The sequence below is a fragment of the Hippopotamus amphibius genome, chromosome 7 (genome assembly GCF_030028045.1).
Source record: "Hippopotamus amphibius kiboko isolate mHipAmp2 chromosome 7, mHipAmp2.hap2, whole genome shotgun sequence".
NCBI lineage: Eukaryota > Metazoa > Chordata > Mammalia > Artiodactyla > Hippopotamidae > Hippopotamus > Hippopotamus amphibius.
This window is the reverse complement of record NC_080192.1, coordinates 93563069-93582247: the sequence shown is the minus strand read 5'-3', so window position 1 is coordinate 93582247 and position 19179 is coordinate 93563069.

Genomic DNA, 19179 nt, shown 5'->3' with positions numbered 1-19179 from the left:
GGGCTGGGCTGGTCTCTTCTCGGAGTCGGGGACCTGCCAAATTGGCAGCCCCCAGGCGGAAGCGCCCCCTCATGTGATCTGTCACTCTGGCCCCTGAGAAGCAGGCCTCCAACTGTTTGTTCTTAAACAAATTAAGTTTTAATATGCAAAAAGCTGGCTTTATTTGGCTGAATGGACTCACATGAAAACAAAAGGATGAGAGGCCCAGAGAAGGCGCCTTGCTAGGAAGGCGCTCTTGGGAGCTGGAGGCCCAGGAAAGGGCTGCTGTCAGGAGGGGCAGCTCCTCCTAGCAACTGGTGTTTTTTCAGGAAGGAGTCATGGATAGGTGCAGCTTAGCTTGTCTCTGAGGTGTGGCTTAGACCCCGAAATCTGGCCTCGCCTTATTCCTATTACCTACCCGGCATTTCTCTTTTTCTTTCGTATTTCTCCACTGAGGTGTTTCGCAGAGACACGAAACTTAACCCCAAGCCCTCCTTTCCCCCTAAATAGGAGACAGTTCATCTAATTTGAGGGGTTTGAGACCTCAAGAGTGAAAACTACAGGAAGTGACTCAGCTTGTTCTTTTTATGAGTGACAGCGCATTGTTGTCATGGTGACCCAACTGAAGTATTTCAGAGCTGGTAGAACCAGTTTAGACTCACGTTCAGGTACAGAATGGAAAGGAAAACAGGTGCTTAAGTGGTGAATTGCAAGGTCAGCACTTAATGCGTATTTCAAAGGGTTCCATAAAATGGTAAGAAATTGGCATGGAGATGTAGTGTGATCTTAAAAATGAGAGGAACAAATTTTCTGTATTTTGCAAGTAAATAATAGAGAATCCACTAGTGTAGGACTCAAGGGCACAGGATGAATTTGTGAGCCCTCAGACAAATCATTTTCCTTTTCTATGTAGAATTCCTCTTTGCCATAAACAGGTAGATGCTATCTACTCCAAATACTTGTTACAAAGCTCAAATAAGATGATAGGAATGAACTTGCTTTGAAAGTAAGAGGCATTATTCAAAACAGGCTTTAGATAATTGGGATTATCTACATTTTATAGTCATATCGAAAAACTCATGGCCACAGGTATATTTTTAAATATGGATGTGGCTCAGATGTGCTGGCATTTCTTGAGCATGTGTCATAGTTGGCTATCTCTTACCTTACTGTTAATTTAACACGTCTCTTTTTCTCCCCTCACTGAGCAAACCCCACTTAAAAAAACAACTATAAGTTCAGCCCTCTGCCTGTTTTTGTCAGTAAAGTTTTATTGGGACACAGCCACACTCCTTTGTTTACATGTTATCCGTGACTGCTTTGTCCTATGACAGCAGAGTTGAGTAGTTGCAACACAAATTGTGACAGAGACCACAGGACCTGCAAAGCCTAAATGACCTGTCCAAAAGCATTTGACCTCCGCAATAAGTGCTGTTGTTCTTTCTGGCAGAATGCTGTGCTTTAACCCTTTAAGGCATGGCTTTTGCACTGAGGACCTTCTGGATGGGTGTGCATAAATATTAGGCTTTTGGTTTCCACCAGAGACAAGGATGCCCTGGAGGGCTTGTGCGTGCAGGGATGCACACCTTCAGAGACAGGACTTTGAACGCCCATTAGCCAGCCTTCTCTCCAATATCTGATTCTTGTAAAGTTGATTCTAGCTTGTGTCTGATTCTTCTCTAAGCCGACGCCAGCACGACTCACTTGGAAAACCATATGCCAGTGCTAGGGGAAGAGATTCTGAGAGCCTTCAGTCATGCGTATAGTTGCAAGGCTGCTTCTTCGAGGGCGCCATCAGAATCCCCAGGCTGTCAGGTGTTTCCTTACCCTTGAGTGAAATTCTTTTTTGGCATCTTCAAGAAGAAAGGGAAGAAAATATCTCAATACAACCGAAAAATCCAAATATTATGCATTCATGAAAACAGATAAGAACAAAGTCAGTATAGTTCTTACCAGTTTTCCCTATTCTGTCTTCTCTCCCCATCCCAGACCCTAAATCTTCATCATTCTTTAGTGTTGAAAAAAAAAATACTCATTCTCACTTTACTTTTACTTCAATGGAGGTAATAACCGATGCATTGCTCTTTTTTTCTCTCTCTCCACTCCCTCAAATAGACCTTTGTGTTCTTCTTCTGATAAAAGAAATGAAAAATGCAAAAGTAAGTCGTAGGTTTTAATATTAAGTCCCTACCTTATTTTGCTCTTTCCTAACTCTTCTCTTACAGATGGGAAGGCAGAAATCCAATAAAAGTAACAAAGTAGAAGAGGAGAAAGGACAACTATGGTAATACAAAGATGAATTTGAGCCAGGCGGTGTTGGGACTTAATCTGTTTAGACTTTCAATCTATTAGTGGTTTTGGTTTTTGCTTTAGAGGGGCAGAAGGGAAATCCTAAGCTCCTATCTGGAAAATGAAACTTCTGCCTGTTAAAATAAAGCTAGCAGGAGAGCTAATCAAGCCTCCACACTCTGGAAGACACTTAGCCAAGTAAGTCTTTGGTAGTTCCTGGCCTCCACAAAGAAGAGGATCAGATGATGTAAGAGTAGGCCTGTGGGCTTGGAATATAAATTTGGGCAGAACTAGTTTGCTGAATTCAGGACTCTGGATTCAAGTTCAGCGCTCTGTTCTGTGACACTCACTGATATGTTAATATACTGACCTTGAAAACTCATGCCTTGGGAGATGAGCTAGACATTGAATTTGCAAAATGCATCTTGTAGAGCAATGATGTGCTCAAGACATTTCCAGTAACTCAGGTCTGTAACAGAGGCAGAAAGTTTGGAGAAACCTGTGAAAGGCACAAGGTGAAGGTGCTTTGTAGTTTACCTGGAAGGTGTGGATACTGCAAATGGATTGAGTGCTCTGCCTGAAAGTGCTTTTCCATTGCAATGTGGAAAATATTCTGTCTTGTTATATAGCATTTTTATTGTTATCATGTCTACTGCCCCACTCTCCAAATATGTTCACCTTCCTATGTGGTATGCAGTTGGCAGGTATGACCACACATAATTTACAAATGAAAGAAGAGTGACCCGAGAGGGCAAGAGAATGGGTAGGGAGAGCAGATCTGGGACTTGAACTTAGCTTTCTGATTCCAACCCGCCCTGTCTTTCTGCTACATAAACTCTGATGAAGGAGAAATTGAAAGCAATTGATGTTGACTCTGAGATCTTAACCTGCAAAGAAAGCAGATAGGCTCCCACTTGAATACTAGTTGAGTTTCAGTCTGTGAAATGTAAAGAAATAGTTTGTTAACTTTGACCACCATCCAGCCTACAAGTTCATGAAGCTCTGAAGGGGAGGGTAGATGGAAGACCAGGGCATTTGGATTAAACCATTGCAATTCCTTGGCTCTGCCACAGAATGTCAGCTTTATATCATTTACCTCTCTGGATAACAGCATTTCCTAGGGGGTAGAAAAAGAGGGATTTTCTTAAAGAAGCTGCTTTAAAAGCAAAGAATTATCCTAGTCAGTGGTTGAATTAAAGCAGTTTCCAAGTCATAGAAGTCATTGTTATTTTAGAAAAATCTCCTTTCTTCTCTTCTGCCTATTTTTTCCAGATTATTGTTATTTTTTGTAGTGTTTACTGCTTTTCTTAATTTCTTCTTTAACATAGTTTTATAAATTACACATTTCTCTTTAAAAAAATCAGAAACTTTATGTTTAGATTTTATTTAACCAGCTTAAAGATTCAAGTTTAGAAATTCTTTTTTTATTGAATGATTCTTTAAATTCTATAGTGCTTTAGTATTTAAAATCTTCACACAACTGATTTCATATAATCCCATCATATTCCTTTTTTTTTTCCTCTGCCCCTATATTGTCCTGCCCCCTTCCCTTGTCCCACTGGTAACCACTAGTTTGTTCTCTGTATCTGTGCATCTGCTTCTTTTTTGTTTTATTCACTAGATTGTTGTAATTTTTAGATTCCACATGTAAGTGATACCATACAGTATTTGTCTTTCTCTGACTTATTTCCTGTAGCATAATGCCCTCCAAGTCAATCCATGTTGCTGCAAATGGCATTATTTAATTCTTTTTTATGGCTGAGTAGTATTCCATTGTGTGTGTGTGTGTGTGCATGTGTGCATGTGTGTGTGTGTGTGTGTGTGTGTGTGTGTATACCACATCTTTATCCATTCATCTGTTATTGGACACTTGGGTTGCTACCATACCTTAAGTACCTAATACTGAAGATCCCATATTCATAGAAGGCTCTTCATAAGAGACAGTAAAAACTTAGCTATATTAATGATTTGGGTGTAATGAATTTCTAAGGACTGAAAATTGAAGACCTACCTTGTGGGGAGGAGATTGTAGAGAGAAGCCAGCTGGTATTGGAGAGTTGGTATGCATGGAAAAGACAGCAACGGGAGGATCCCTGACGGGGATGAAGGGGATAAATACACAGGTTAACCCCAGACATCAGTGGAATGGTCAACCACCCAGCTAGTCAAACAACAAGTATTTCTGAAGTTCTTTGTGTATAAACAGGACTGTAGTTATCATCTTGCTGAAAACATGATACTGCCTTTTGAAGGAGGAATCAGAAAGCCATCAAGTCATAGAGATTTGTTGACTTCAGAAGTTCTGGGGGACCCTGGGCTGCTGGAAGCATCCTGGGCATTTGACACCCTGGATAAGATGGCTATAATCTGTCCCTTGTCTTCTTTTTTTTAATTTTAATCTGTGTTGTCGGTTGGGAGGAAAAGGAGCCCAGTGGCAAAGTTTGCCTGTCTAGGAAGTGCAGACCATGGTGAGGGTGTCATTTCCTGGCAAATATTCACATTTATCATTTCTTCATTCATTCTATTTGGAGCACACTTCACTCAGTAGCTGCTCAGATTAAGAACATCCCTCAGAGTCCTTGGTACCCATGGCCTTTCATTGCTCCTGGAATTCATGCTTCTTTTGGATGTGCTTTGTTCGTTTTGTAATTGAAGTCTTAATTCAGCAATAGCTCTGGCCAATAGCTATTAATTATCACTTTGCTCTCCTCTTCCTATAGCAATTATTAATTAAACTGCTCAGAGAGTCATAATGAGAAAGTAAAGGCTGTGATAATATTTAGGAAGCAGTGTCCCTTGGTCTTGCAGGTCTACATTCTGTTCCAAAGGCAAAGCAGGGTTCATTCTTTAATTCACAAACATTTGCTGAGCCCCTGTAGGTAGAAGGCCCCATGCCAAGCAGCTCATGCTCTAGGCAAGAGCTTCCGATCATCATGTGCACTGGTGTTTGATTCAACTCCAAATTCCTATTGCTTTTCCTTTTTTTCAACCTGTGCCATTCCATGGAGGATCAGGCCCAGCTTTCCTTCTACCTTCGTCACCCACTGTTCCTTCCCACAGCCTTAAGAGCACTTGGGTTAATCGCTCCTCTTTGGAGTTCCCATGGTAACCTTGCATAAGCCTCTGTCATAGAACCAATATTTTATCATCATTTTTAAAAAACCTCAGCTGCTTCTCCCACTCTCAGCAAATGTTTCCAAGGTTGAAAATAACATCCTCTTCCTCTGTGCATCACCAACACCTAGCCCAAGGCTGAGCTAACACTTGGTGTTTTTTAGACATTGAAGTTTTTCAGTTGTTAGTGAAGATCCGTTCAGGCTCAGTTCTAGGAAGAACATTAGAATGGGGACAGGGAGGAAAAATCTAAACCCAAGGAGCAGGCTGGGCAGGGCCCCGGGGGATAGCCTTCAGTGGAAGCCAGATTTGTTCAGTCCAGTCCCTTATGGAGAGCCAGCCCACTGTACGGCAGGCCAAAGGAAATGTAAACATTTCTGTTCAACCTGTCCACCCTCCCCAGCATCATCCCAGACTCAGCCACTCTCACCATTCCTTGCTCTTGTCTTCTGTGGCTCTCTAATCCCTTGTGTCCAAGCTCCAGCAACAAATGCGCATCTCAGAGTGTTCTTTTGCTATAAACTGCTTGGACGTGATTTTCCATAGCAGTTTGACCCCTAGCACTCTCCCTTGGACGTACTTTGGCACTTAAACTCTGCTCTAGGATCCTAGGACCAAGTCCTACTCTCTTGGACCCAGAGTGGCTAGCTGCCCCTTTGGTATGATTTCAGGGGCCTGAAAGAACCTTGATGAGTCAGTCACTCCTCCACACTCTCCACATCTCCTCTGTTAACATTCAGCCTTCACAGTGGCCCCCAGATAGACTTGCTACATTGATTTAAAATGCAAAAGGATGAAAGGGGTAATTTAAGTGTCTAGTGTGTATAATGTGTAAAGAAGATGTGGTGCATATATACAATGGAATATTACTCAGCCATAAAAATGAACGAAATGGGGTCATTTGTAGAGACATGGGTGGATCTAGAGACTGTCATACAGAGTGAAACAAGTATCATATATTATCGCATATATGTGGAATCTGAAAAAATTGGTACAGACGATCTTATTTACAAAGCAGAAATAGAGACACAGATGTAGAGAACAAACTTACAGATACCAGGGAGGAAAGGGGTGGGGTGGGAGGAACTGGGAGACTGGGATTGACGTATACACACTATTGATGCTATGTATAAAACAGCTAACTAATGAGAACCTACTGTATAGCACAGGGAACTCTACTCAGTACTCTGTGGTGACCTAAATGGGAAGCAAATCCAAAAAAGAGGGGATATATGTATATGTATTCACTTTGCTGTACAGTAGAAACTAACACAGCATTGTAAAGGAACTATACTGAAATAGAAATTAAAAAAAAAACAAATAATTTGAAAGATACTTTTGGTTGGGAGGAAGAATAGACAGCTGGTGGGTGGCAAGATATAGTTTTGGAGACAGGCTCTTCTGCAGTGTGAAGAAGAGCTAGAAAGATGAATGTAACCCACACTGTAAAAACAGTAGACACCAGTGGACATCTGTTGTTTTTGCCACTCAGTATCTATTTACCTTTCTTCTGGTAAAGAACTGTGATTATCCTCTTGGGAACTGTCACTCCACCAACCTCAGCTTATAAAGTTTGAGTGGTGTTGCTTCCACTATAGACTCTATGTGTGTGTGTGTGTGTGTGTGTGTGTATGTTGGGGGTGGGGGGCACAGGTGAGACAGGTTTGGCCAGCAATATATCCCATCTCTGGCCACTAAGATGGCCCAGTGAGAGTGAAACCCAAGATTTTCATTGTTTTTTTTTTTTTTAAATAATTTCCCCTTTTCTACTGGGTTTGTGATGATGAGAATATAAGCTGGAGAAGGTCACCATGAGGAAAAAGATTCCTGGGAGTGAGGTCCACATAGCTGAGAGCAGATGCCAGCAATGGACAGACTCAGCATCCTTTGGGAAATAGAGCCAGGCAGGCTTTATACATCTCAACTCTTCAGCCAACACGTATTCTTTTTGTTTAACCCAGTTTCAGTTGTCATTTTTTTTTCTATCATTTGCAGTCAAGGTGTCCTGATTAACCTAACAGCTAGAGAAAACCTCCCTGGGTTTGAGATCAGAAGACCTGAGCTTAAACTCTACCGCTGTCACTAATTGGCCCTTCACTTCTCCAAGCCTCGGTTTCTTTATCTGTAAAATGCAGTGAATGATGCCTGTATTGCAGGTGTATTAGCATTCTTCACGGTAAGCAGCCCAAAGTAACTCAAGCAGGAAAAGAATTCATTGGAAGGATATCAGATAACTCACAGAACTGAGGAGAAGTCTGAGGAAACAGGATTGGAAAATGGGCAGAGACCAAGGGAAGCTGCGCAGCCAGCATGTCAGCTAAGGTGCAGCTGAAGGCACAGTCCAGTTAGGAGGCTGCCAGCTCTAGGTGCACCACCGTGTGATGCCCCGGCCCTGGGACACTGCGTGCTCTCAGCTCTGTTCCTCTAGGCACTCCCTCCACATTTCAGCCTTCTTGGGGCTGGACATCCTATTGGGCAAGACGCTGGAGGCTTCTCCAGAAAGGAAGAGGGCTTGGATGTTAGGCCCGCCTAACATGATGACAAAAGTTCATGGCAAAAGAGTGGCCGAGAGAATTGCATAATGTAATGGCTATAGAGGCCCATCGCTGTGCTCAATCAGTGTTCATTTTTCTTTTCCTTCTTCACATTTCCACTCAGGGCTGACTCTACTGATCCTGCAAGTCTCTCTGGCTTCAGAGAACCAGCTCTGACCAAGCCCCAGATCTAACAGGCCTGAGCAGGCTGCACAGCAGATTCCCTCCTCTGTACACCTAACTATTCAGTGATTTTCCTCTCACTGGGGACCTCTCCATTCTGCTGAGTTTGCCCAGTTTTCCTTTTCTGTGCACAGGCTCAGCTACTCTGCCAAATGGTTAGGTTCTTGAGGGCATGGTCAGCATCTATTACATCATCTCCCTAAAAGTGCTCAGGACACACCCTAGCACACAGTAGGTGCTCCTTGGGTCAGTGTTTATTAATGACTGGTCCAAGATTAGGACTGACTGCATGACCATTCCACGAAGACCATGGGTTGGTGTGTATTCCTAGTGCAAACAACTGTGCCTGGAATATAGGTACCTGTTGAATAGATGGGTGGAGAGTAGTGGCAGAGTAGGCAACATCTACTACCCTACTGTGGTCCTTCCTGTAAATGGGATCTTGTACTGTTTGCCACTTGTTATATATCCCACACATTGCCACCAGGTCAGTGTAAATGATATTAGTGATGGTTTACTGGGCTCTGCAGAATCTCAGGTAAGAGGCAGAGGTGTGCACTGGAGAATTGAATCCCTCTTTGCGGTGCAGGCATGTGGAGTGGGCAGGCCATTCCAACAACAGTAGGCATCTAGGAAGACCTCTTATGTACTGGGAACTGTTGTACACAGATGATGGAATTACAGCCTGTGCCTTTGAGGAACACAGAATCTAGTGAGCTTGCAAAACCCGGCTTCTTAGATGCTTTGAAATTAGTTCTCAGCACAGGGTGTATCCTTGGGAAGCATTAAATAAGAGGAGGAAAAATTCCTATATTGAAACCATTTGTGTGTCAGGGTGGGTTTTAACTTCTGGAGGACTTTCTTGGAGAAAGGAGATCTTAACATTCCTTTTCTATAATTCAGGTCAGAGGCTTCTCAGACAGTGTAATCTCCTTTCTTCTGATGTTTCCAGCATCTCTCACGATAGTCTATTGCCAGAGTTCTAGGACTTAATCCTGTCCAAGCCTTTTTACTATCACAAACTGGTAACTCCTCTGAGTGTGTTGTGTGTATGTGCGTGTTTGTCTGTGCACATGCCTGTGGTCCTGTGTGAAGATGACAATGTACTGAGAGAGGTGTGGAAACCAGGGCCAGGCAGAAAAGAGCAAGGTGATGTGTAACTGTTAGGTCTTCTTTTCCTGACCCACCATCAGCGACACCGTTAGTATTTTGCCTGTTTGACTACTTTGTGTTAGTCTGCCAGGGCCTCTACGTGTTCAAGAGCCTCAAGGTCTTTTTATTCCATGAGTTCTGAGAGCCTGGAGAGGGGGCACAGCCAGGCAGACAGGGATGGAAGGTGATTCTTTCCCAACCCTCTTCCCCTCTGTGATCTGTCTGTCTTTAATGACGGGTATAGCCTTCTTTGTGGGGTGCCCTTTCATTAAAGGAATTAATGCAGTTTTCTCTACAGTGACTTTGGGGGTGGGATGGGTCCTCCTCCAGTGCCTACTTCAGTGCCTCAGGCTTAGGAGATGCTCAAAAGCACGTTGCTCATCACTGCTGCTCGTCTGCCCTGTGCAGTAGCTTCGCAACTTGGCCTTATGTTCAGTGAATTCTTAGTGTTTCTCCCAAATGCACTCAGTTGTTCCACAATCCCACAAAGGTCATATGGTCTGTGCACCAGGCGTGTAATTTGCTGATCCCATGATTAGACATGCACACAACCTCAGTGCCATTAAAATGAACTCTGCAGTTGGCTTTTGGATTGCTTTCCTTGAAACAAACCTCCTAGGCATATGTGCATGGAATTAGTCCTCACTCTGGCCTGCAGCAGACTGGTGTTGAATACTTTTGCTGTGTGGTACTTCCACGGTTGGGGGCAGCTCAGGTTTCTGTGATCAGGTATATGTTGGTCCTGGGTGCCTTCCTTGCACCCACATTCCCAAGGTAAGAGGTACCTCACCCTTAGTCTCTTGTGGTTTGGGTGTCGAACTTGAGGGAAGATTTGTTGGTTCTTTCTTTCTCTGATATTGTTCTTTTGTTGTCTTGGCAACTAGAATAATAATCTTAAATGTCTGTGTTTGTATATTCTTTGGAGACTATTTTATCACAGATCTTTTCCAAGAATGCCTGTCTCATGATGCATTGATTGCTCCTCAGTGTCTTCCGTGTGTGTGTGTGTGTGTGTGTGTGTGTGTGTGTGTGTGTGTGTGTGCTTGTTTTCTACATTTGAGAGAAAGAAATGTTAACATGATGTAACCAGCCCCTGGGTTGAGGATCAAGAGTCCTCTGTTAGTGCAGGGCACTTCACCTCACTGGCCTTCAGTTTCCCGGATTAAATGGACTGGGTGATTTCTATAAACTGTGAACTGCCACAACCCTAAGCCAGAATTAGGTAAGAACATGCCATTACTTGCTGTGATTCTTAGAAGAATCTTGTCCATTATGCATGGGAGCTTTCCAATTTTTCACTCTCTCCTTAACCAGAGTATTTTTCATTTGCTGAGATGTGTTGCTTCATTTACCTTCATCATTCATATTTTGGGGAAAGGGTGAATGCTACCAAGTAAACATGATACAGGCAGAAGACTGACACTGTTTGAAGCCTTTGTTTTACTGTGGTTGGAATGAACGGCATGGAAGTTCCTTCCTGTGGTGGAGCTCTGGTACTTGTCTGTGCTCTCCTGCAGCTGGCCGCCCTTATCCCCTGTTTGTCACTTATCAACTTGAGGACTTCAGGGAAACTTCAGACGTCCTTGAGAAAGTGAGTCCTTATGGGACAGAAGGCCCCGGGAGGGTGGAGCATCCACACACTGGCTTGGAATCCCTGACATCTGGCATAGAGATGCTTCCTTCAGCCTTGACTTTGGAATTACTTGATTCTGCTTTGGGCCCATGGATGGTGGCTGAGGAGGGATCTTTGGTGCCTGTGACAGGATGACTCCTCTTTGGCTATATCATCTGTTCATTTGAGAGCTGGAACTGGAATATCACCCAGGGTAAATTTTCCTTGCATCATTGGGCAGTAAAAGCAACATACATAAGAGAGCTGTCTTCCTTTATTGTAGCATTTGGGTGGAAAAGAGAACTACCAAAAGCGTATGATAGAACTTTAAATGAGAAGTGCGTATTTATCATTTAAAAGATAATATTTAAAAATAAATAATATTTTAACTAATAACACTGTACCAGTGTTGTTAAAATGTTGAAACACTTCTTTACTGAGGGGTAAATATCTGTTGCCTTGAGTTTCCTGTGTGGCTATGCTGCCACGGTCTAGTCATTGCCCCCAGGCCACCAGGTCATTACTCCCCATGATCGTGGCATAGTAGGTGGCCTCCGGCACCCTGGCACACCTCTAAGACTGCTCTTCATTCCTGTAGAAGGGTTCATGTATTATGCCACTTGTCAAATATCTCACACATTGCCACCAAGAGGATAGTAATAGTGAGGGTTACTGAACTCCCACTGTGTGCCTGGGACTGACTGTAAGCTTCGGAGGGCAGTGGCTGTGACTTCATCTTCTGGACCTGGCACACACAGCACTCCATAGGTATTTTCTTAGTAGTAAATGATCTCACCCAATCCCATCAGCAATATTTCAAGGCATGTATTCTTAACCCCATTTTATAATTGCTAGAAAGGAGTCCTAAAGAGTCCAAATAACATGGCCTGGGTCTACATAAGGGTGATGGAGTGGAGGGTGTAACCCAGGAATGTCTTTCCAGATCCAAAGACTCAACTCTCCTAGAGTGCGGTGACATGCTCCAAAATGTCTCAGTCCCTGCCAACTTGAATGGTGCCTATATTTGGGGTAACTTGGTTTGAAGTTCCACGTGAAGGTTGGGTGGGAGGTAGGGGAGTGTGTATGTGAAATGGTGCAGGAGGGAGAGGCTATGGATCCAGGAGGGGCCCTAAAATTATGATGAGAGGTTAAAACACACACCTCTCCCCCACATTGTAAGGCCCTTCCCTGCAGGAAGTGGAGAAAAAAAGAAAAAGGTCTGTATGAGAAGAGAATAGAAATCGGCCACCCTACCACATACCTGTTCTCCCATTACTCGTATGTGGATATAGAGAGAAGGGGGCATCTATTTTCCAGATGTACTAATGGTTTCTGATTAAGTCAGTGACATAGGATTGACTGTTTGGAGACCTTCTTTACTGTGTTAAATGAGGCCAGAGAAATTGGAGGAAGTTGCTCAGGATGGGGAGCCTGGGGTTCCAAGAACAAATATCTCCAGTTTCTGAGTTTGTGTATCTGCCTCTCAGTAGCTTGCCCTGGCTTATTTGCATCATCAGAGTTGCATAGAGACAGGGCACAAGAGCCTGGGGCTATGTTTTAGTAATTACAGTTGATAAAATTCATTAAAGGGTAACAAAGTAATGTCTGTCTCATTTTGGAACTTCTGGGTAGGTAGGCATAGCTATGAGAAACACTATTTGTTAACCCATGATAATAGCTATCATTTATTCAGTGCCCCTTCTGTCCTGGGCTTTACATATTTTGATCTCATTTAATGTTTTCAACACCTTTATGTGATAGTTATTTCAACTGTGAGAGATTGGACCTCAATTCTTCAGTCCCTCTGTGGCTTTACAAAGACTTCATGGGAAGGAGGTGTGATAGAGTATATTTCCCCCTACTTGATTTTAGGTTATATGACTGCTTTGGCCCGTAAGATCTTAGCAGACGTGACTTGATCAGGAACTTTAGATGTGCTTGCAGTTTGGCTTGCCCTTTGTGCTCCTGTGGCTTGCCAAGAGAGGAACATTCCCTGGGTTGCCACTGGTTTTAGGAGAAAACAGAAACATGTGAACCCAACCCACAACCTAGAGCCGAGCCCCACTGACCCGGGCCAATCCCAGTAGATCTACAACTACTGGCAGATCTATGAGCAAGAGAAGCAGTGTTTTTTAAAGACAGTGATATTTTGAGATTATTTGTTATACAGCAAAAATTGACTAACACATAATCATAGTTTCCAAGAGTAGATGCTGAGATTCAAAGAAGTTACGAAGTGAGAGAGTAGCATTGACATATATACACTACCAAATGTAAAATATATAGCTAGTGGGAAGTTGCTGAATAACATAGGGAGATCAGCTCGATGATGGGTAATGACCTAGAGGGCCAGGATAGGGAGGGTGGGGGGGAGTCGCAGGAGGGAGGGGATATGGGGATATATGTATAAATACAGCTGATTCACTTTGGTGTACCTCAAAAACTGGCACAACAGTGTAAAGCAATTATATTCCAATAAAGAGCTTTAGAAGAAAAAAAAAAAAAGAAGTTAAGAAGCTTGGCCAGAATCATCAAAGTAGCTCAGTAGAGTGAGGCTGGCTTCAAACCATGATCCAACTCATTTCAAAGTTATATTATTGTTTGGAAAAAGTGCCCCATATTGGAGCAAGCTTGAGGTTAAATAGCATAATGGACATATGAAAAGTACCTCCCCAAGCCTTATACCTAGTGGAGCAGAGGGTAGGGTCGGTGAGTTAGAGGATGGTTGTCAGAGAGAAGCTGATCTGACCTCTGTCAACTCTCTGCTTTGAGAATGTGGTTCTTGAACATAGGAGTGAGATTGCTGCTGGAGATATTTCAAGTTGCTGTGGCAACTGGTAGCCCTGAACATCACCTAGTGTCATTTGCTTTCCAGTCCTATTACAACCCAGGTGCCCCTCCTGGGTTGTAACGGGCTGACTCTTCAACAAATCTCTTTCCTGAATGTTTAATATACTGGAGGCTTATTGAGATTCTACATGAGGAACCTCATTTTTCTTTTATTAATTGTAATGAGAGGTATTTTTGTTGTCTTAAATATAACACCTCCCTCTAGGGAGTTCTGGGACCCATTACAGACATGAGGAACTCAACACTCCTCTGTTCTTATAAGAAGCCTAGGAGGGAGGCAAAGTAGAAGCCACTTAATCAGAATTATAATGCAAGATGAAACTCCTGAAAGCTTTAAAACGGAAAACTCCAAGTGAAACGAATTAAGAAACCAAAGCTTGGTTGCTGTTGTCAAATCAGCCCCATAGGGAAGGGTTCAGGACACACAAAGGAGAAAGGAGGAAGAAGAAAGGAAACTAGGATGAGACAGAAAATAATAGTGGAGGAGGGGGTGAGAAGGATAAAGGCAGGTTCTGAAATTCAGAGACAAGCTCTGCTGGGTGGGCAGTTACTTTCGTGGCCTGCCAGCAAGCTGCCCCATTCAGTTGGGGCCACAAATGTGTGTGTGTGTGTGTGTGTGTGTGTGTGTGTGTGTGTGTGTGTGTGTGTGTGTATCTTTAGAGCTGTGGACATATCCCCAGGACTGACCCCAATTTTTAGGGATGATGATGAGAGCTGAAGTTACCTCCCTATTGAGTAGCAGCCAGCCTTGCATTTGTGTCCTCATACCAAGGGCAAAATCACTTTGGAAAATTCTTTCCCAATTGCTGTCCTTATCAAACTCTTTTACCTAAAGCATTTAAAATTAACTCTTTTCAGCCTCAATGCAGTAATTCTGCATGTCCTGATTTAACCTTGGCTGACTTTCCCTCTATGACTATCTTCTTCTAAGGACATACTGGGAAGGTACATTTGCCCTTTTAAGCTAGTGTTTGGCAAATAATCCTCAACAGTAAAAATGGGGTGGAACATTTGGTATAGTTATTCTAGATGGATTTTCACATTCCTGCCAGTTGCTCTGGGGCCATTTCATAGCCCCTTTTCTCTTCAGCAGAGTACTCGCGAATCTCAAACCAGTCCAACAATGGGCTTGTTCACAACTTTGGGACCATACAAGAGTAGCTGGGAATAATTTTTTGGTAGATAAGGATACCAGGGTCCTTCTTCCACCATCCAACCTAGGAGGACACTGTGGGAAGTAACAAGCAAGTGTGGATACCCTCTTTACCGTCAATCTGCACAGCATGTTGAAGTGATTGTAAACTTATTCTAATAATGGTTCTGAATGTTTTTAGAAACTGTCAACCTGTTTGAACTACCTACCTTATGTTGCAGCTAGTATTAGTTCCTGAAGCTTAGGGCATAAATCCACAATGGTGGTTGTCTTTTGGGTAATCTTAATATCTCAGCAATCTCTGATTTGCCACCCAGAGTCTTCCGCAGGCAACTTAGGTTGGAGCTATGATATATACAATGCCACAATTTAAATTTGCCTGAACAGCAGCTTGAACCATTGATGCTTGGTTAAGGGTGTGGGTGGACATCTCTATAAAGAAATATGATTGGAAGAGAGGTCATCCTAGAGATCATCTCTGTCTTGATGACAGAGCCATCAATGAGAAAAGACCTTCAGACTCTAGGCTTGTCTAAGCAAGATCCTGCAAAAGTTTATTTGCCTTTGGCTCTCTCACAGCCACTTTCTGTGCTGCTTTCTAACCCCTTGATCCCATCTGATGCTCTGAACTTCAATGTTGCCTCATGGTTAGGCTACTTCTCCATTTACCTTGTTTGCTCTTAAAGACCACAAACCCAGAATCACTTGATGCCTCATTCCTCCACACTTGCATCAACCCCCCTTATTAATCATTTTAGTTGAATGTGCTTAAGGGAAGTCACAGTCCCCCCACCCACTTGGACCCCATCTCCAAGGAAGAGGAGTTCGGCTGTGCATGGATTGGTCGGGCTTGAGGGCATTCATTGGGTCTCATTTTCTAAGATATAGAGCCTTAGTCAGAATGGCACCTGGTCTTTCTAGATGCAGCTCCTTCCTAGGACTTAGAGATGCAAGGCAGGGGTTGTGTAGAGATTTGCTATGCTTGGAGGAAGGCCTGGTAGGGTCTGTCTGTCTCCCTTTCTCCCTGTATTGCCTGTTCTTTCTTTAGCTGGTCTGCCCTTCAGGAGGCCCTTCAGAGGTCTGCCCTTCAGAGGTGCTCCCTTTCTACTGTGAAAGAGAAGCTCCTCCCTGTCCCCTGCCCTGCCCCGCCACTCCCTTTAAAGCTTAGTGAAAGCTAGAGTAAGACTCGGAGGAAAGAAGGCTACTTCAGCCTTCCTAGACTGGCCAAGAGGAGTTCTGGCAGGCAGCAGAGCTCAGCAAGGCTTGAGATCCACCTTGGGATTTGGGACCAAAGCCCCAGCTCTAAAAAAGGGCAAATGTTCTCATCATTGTCCTCTGTGTGTATAGGCTTTTGGACCACTCCTAGGGTGGTGTGGCTAGTTGAAACGGGGATTCTGGTGTTTCTGGGCCTCCCTGGACAAATGCCTTACTTCTTGAAGCTCAGATGATTATGAGACTTGTTCATCTGTAGTGTCATCTCTTTGCCTTTCCCACAGTCACCAGAAACAGATGTAAGAAATCCAGCAAGCATTTATAACTGCCTCATGCTAAGATCTGAATGATTGAAAGTCCACTGCTGCAAGTAGTATTTACATTTTACATGGTCAAGAATTACACTTAAATTTTATTTCATTTATCTGAGTCACAGTGCACAGGGAAGGAAATAATTTGGGGAAGAGTCAGAATTTAGGCCACGGTAACCTATGTTAACATAAATTAAACCATATGTCTATTTTGCAATATAAGGCTAGCCCTTCATTTTTGATTACCCTGAGTCAGGACTCTGTTTTATAACCTTGGGTAGTGATCATTTTTAAATAAAATTCTGCCTATTGGCTGTCTCACACACGGCATGATTTTATGAGGGAATCCTGGGATAAGTGTGGGAGGACTGGGATGGGGGTTGGCGGATTCATTATCCTATCTTTATTTATGAGAGAAAGAGTCTTTGGTACTGGAATAAGGCAGATTATTCATTTAAATCTTAAATCCTAATTTTAGGCATTTTCCACATGCCTAAAATGTTTAACTTTGAAAAGGCAAGCTGAGGTCTTTCAATTTGGGGGATACTGCAATGAATGATGCTGACTTTTGAAATTTTTGTAATCCTTATTGAATAATTTTGAATGGACGAACTGTTTGAGCTTGTTATTTTTGGATAGTCCTATGCACGTCTCTTAAACCTTTTTAAGTCTTCTTCTTTGGTCTAACCCAGTGCTTCTCAGCATTGCCACTGTTGACATTTTGTGCCAAGCAGTTCTTCATCGTGGGGGCTGTGCTGGGCATTGTAGGAAGTTTAATTGCGTCACTGGCCTCTATTTGTTAGATTCTACTAGTATACTCCTCCTCTCGCCCCACCCCGCCCACAACACATTGTGACAACCAAAAACATTTATCAAAATTTTGCCAAATTTTGACATGGCCAGATGGCCCCAGTTGAGAACTGCTTGTTTATTGGTTCCCTCTGGGGATTAACGTAGGGAAACATATTCTGAACACTGCTGGCATACTCCTGATCAACCGCGCCATGAGCTCCCTGCTTTCTTGGATGCTGTTTGAAAATGGCACTCATGCAAACACGAACACGCCCACACGGCAGAGTGTTCGGGGAGCTCATTGCTTTAGGTTTACTCACACCTGGCACAGTATCACGGCAAAATTATTTAAGCGTCTTAAGGAACAAGGTATTAGTTATTCCCCAGCAGCAACGCAGAGGAGGCTATGGCTGAACACATGTCATATAATCAGAGTTTTAAAACTCCAGCTCATCAATTGATGATGATAATATGCTTGGGCATTGCCCATGTTGTTAACCTCAGCAATCAAAATAAAGTAATTATACTAATTACAAACCTCTCAAAACCCAGCTCAGTGTCCTTGTGTATGAGAGGAAAACTGCCGCTGTCACTTCACGCGGTTCTGATGCCCCATAAAGGTTTTAGTAGCTCATCATGGGGCCAGAGTAGTCACCCTGTCATGGAGAGGAGAATTAGAGGTGACTCCATGGGGAGACTGATGGCCTTTTCACTCAGGAATGGCCTTACACGCTGGAAATAGTTGCGAGTAGCCGGCTGGGCCTGATGGTCTGGAACCAGAGATTTAAGGCATAGCCCAGCCCAGTGAGCTGTGACTGTCCGAAGTGTTCTGGCCGACAGAGTCAGTCATCCACTTGAGCCAGATTGCTGAGAGGGCATTAAAGGAAGAGCCAGTAAGTGCACAGCTATTGGAGAGCTCTGTATTGAGAACTGAGGTGACGATGTGCAGACCTGCAGGGTAGCCACATTTTATTACCAAATATCTTGAACTGACAGCCAGGCTAAGTGAGCAAAATGTGGTAGATCTGAAACTAGTCATGGTAAAGAGAAGCCTAGTTATTGAATCAGAAATGATATACCATCAGATATGAGTGCTCAGATCTGGGAGCAATGAATGGAAATTTGGATCAGGGTATAGGGTATTGCTTGAAAAAAGGAAGGAAAGGTATGAATATCTAACTGAATTCTGATAGTTTTTGAAAACCATGGCACTCAAAAATTGTTTGCAAGAATTACATTCTTTGTGGCTTTGAATTTCTTTCATACTCTGACCTAATGAAAAACATCACTCTTCCCAAATTTCCTACTTTACAATAATTAGGCTATTATGCATTACCTCAACAGCCGAATGACAGGTTAGCCTAAAATAATACGCATAAAGCATTTACTATAAGATTGTTACAGCAGTAGGAAAAGTGACTTAAATTAATCCACATCATAGCAGTAAAGGGGTGAATAGGGTGAAATGTAGTAAAACAAAGGGACAGAAATTTGGCAAAGCCACCAAAAGCCTGGGAAGACTTATATGGTATAAAAATAACCATGGCTCTGACAGACTAAACAATAAAATTGCTCAGCTAATTAGTATCTTACATTGAGTGACTGAAGTGAAGATAAGTTGATGGGAATAATTGACAAATGCACACAAAAATTAACTCAGTACTCAAAACATTACAGAAATAGAAGGAAATTCAGGATTTGAAAAATTAAGATAAGTAATTCCAGGAAAACCAAATAAAATGTTCTTGGGCTTGACAATAGCACCAATTAGCTCTCACTGAGTGTGTTCCTCAAATATGATGTGTGATTGAATTGTTGGCAAATGTTTTCAAAGTTCTTAGTACTGAATGGGCTCAGCTTTGTGGCTGTGAGAGAACCAAATGGGGCAGATGAACCATAGAATTGTCAACCTATTGTCATATCTGAACAGGAGGTTACGGAAGGCATGCAAATAACAATTCACTAGAAAGCAGCAGGTTCTGACTTGCAAATAATCTA